The sequence below is a fragment of the Oratosquilla oratoria genome, chromosome 23, assembly GCF_046742065.1.
Source record: "Oratosquilla oratoria isolate Oo_2021 chromosome 23, ASM4674206v1, whole genome shotgun sequence".
Lineage (NCBI taxonomy): Eukaryota > Metazoa > Arthropoda > Malacostraca > Stomatopoda > Squillidae > Oratosquilla > Oratosquilla oratoria.
The window spans coordinates 51,789,369-51,791,868 of NC_134799.1; the positions used below are offsets into that span (position 1 = coordinate 51,789,369).

A 2,500-nucleotide genomic window follows, 5' to 3' on the forward strand; every position below is an offset into this window, starting at 1 on the left:
CATTTAGCGCCAGAAATAAAGCAAACAGTACATTAGGCTTCATTGCTAGGACGGTAACAAATTAGAAGTGCAGAGGTAATTATTAAACTCTATCTAGCAATAGTTAGACCCATGCCTGGACTATGCGGTACAGTTTTGGTCTCCGTCCTAACAAAAATGGACATAAATTCACTAGAATCAGTACAGAGAAGAACGACCAAAATGATACAAGGACTCGGAAATTTGCCTTACGAAGAGAGGCTTAGGCACCTAAACTTACACTCTCTGGAAAGACGCAGAGTGCGGGGTGATCTAATAGAAGTGTTCAAGTGGATCAAAGGCTATAAACAAGGGTGATGCAAACAAGGTCATCATAATAAAACAACAGGGCAGGACTCGCAGTAATGGGTATAAAACTGGACAAAATTTAGATTTAAGAAGGAAGGTAATAGGCAAGAATTGGTTTACAAATAGGTGGTCGATGAATGGAATTTAAACTTAGTAACCACGTAGTAAGCGCTGAAACTATCAGTTGTTTTTAAAAAACGATTAGACAACTTTATGGATGGGGGACGACAGGTGGTGAATGGATACGGAGCTGCCTAGTGTAGGCCTTATGGTCTTTTGCAGTCTCCTTTATTTCTTATGTTCTTATGTTCCTTATGTAGCCTTCTCATCTATATCTTCTTCCTCTAGAAAATCTGCCACCTGAAGATTAAAAGTGCCTAAAACAGCGTATATTCTTAAGAGAAAGCTTACCATACACATAAAACTAATGCCCGTACCAACTCTCCCCTCATCAAGAAGGTCCAATGCAATAATCCACATAGCTTCATCACGTAAACACCCTTCGAACACCATGGGCAGCACTCCATGTAGTTCCACCACAACAACGGACTACACGAAAATTGACTATCTACTCTCCTTTCCGCTTTCTCTTCTTTCTCTACATGGTGTATATGTATGTACACACACACACACACACACACACACACACACACACACACACACACACACACACACACACACACACACACACACACACACACACACATATGTATATATATATATATATATATATATATATATATATATATATATATATATACATATATATATATATATATCTGTGTGTGTGTGTGTGTGTGTGTGTGTGTGTGTGTGTGTGTGTGTGTGTGTGTGTGTGTGTGTGTGTGTGTGTATGTGTGTGTGTATGTGTGTGTGTGTGTGTGTGTGTGTGTGTGTGTGTGTGTGTGTGTGTGTGTGTGTGTGTGTGTGTGTGTGTGTGTTTATTTTACCTAGTTGTATTACCTAGTTGTATTTTACGGGACGAGAGCTATGCTCGTAGTGACCCGTTTTCGTATCTCTCCGCATCCAGTTTGCTCTTAAAATCTTACATAGTTTTGGCACTCACTGTTTCCCCGTTTAGTTTGTTCCAGACATCAGTCACTCTGTGTGGGAAGCTATTCTTTTTCAAATATCTTCTGTAGCTGTCCTTCTTTAGCTTCTTCTCGTGTCCTCTTGTTTCTCTTCTGTCCCATTTTAATAAGTCATCTCTATCAAGAACTTCTATCCCTTTCAGAATTCTGTAAATGATCAGCAAATCACCTCTTTCTCTTCTCTGTTCCAGTGTTGATAGATGTAATTTATCCAATTTTTGTTCGTATGTCAAATTTGAAAGTGTAGGTGCTATTGCTATCACTGCTTTTTGAATTCTTTCTATTTCTTTTTTTTTCACTAGGTGCTCATAGTGTCGCAGCATACCCCAATTTTGGTGTTATCAGTACAACCACTATTTTCTTTACCATTTCTTCATCCATGTAGTCGAAGGCCACTTTCATTGATCTTAATAAGTTAAAAGTCTCTCCAACTAATTTATTGACATGTTTATCAGGTGTCAAGTCACTTGAGATAATCACTCTCAGGTCCCTTTCTGAGTTGACTTTTTTACTTTCCTTATAACAATCTTATATTGACCCGATATTCTATTTTTGCTTTTTCCAAATTCCATTATACTACATTTCTAAATGTTAAAGTTTACTTCACACCTCTGACTCCATTCCTATATTTAATCTAGGTCTTTTTGTAGCGATCTGCAGTCTTCTTCTGTGCTTACTCTCTTGAGTAATTTGGCATCATCAGCAAAGAAGTTCATGTAACACTTCACTCCCTCATCCATATCTTTTATATATATGGCAAACATTAAAGAAGTCAGTTATAGAGCCTTGCGGGACGCCACTTATCACATCTTCCAAGTTCGAGTTTTTGTCTCTAAGTACCACTCTCATTTTTCTCCCACTTGAGAAATCTTTCATTCATTCCAGTAGCTTACCTTGTATTCCTGCTATTATTTAATTTTTCTTATTAGCTTTTCATGTGGTACTTTGTCAAAAGCCTTCTGCAAGTCCAAGAAGGCGAAATCTGCCCAGCTATTTCTTTCTTGTATTATCTCTATTGATTTCGAGTAAAAACATATTAGATTTGTGGTACACGATCTTCCACTTCTAAAGCCAAATTGTTT

General features: G+C 37.7%; 1 protein-coding gene across 1 annotated transcript in view; it reads left to right on the top strand.

The window, feature by feature from the left end:
- The window catches only part of LOC143037811 (uncharacterized), a 6,488-nt gene that overhangs the window by 2,407 nt on the left and 1,581 nt on the right, over positions 1-2,500 (top strand). The window lies entirely within an intron of this gene.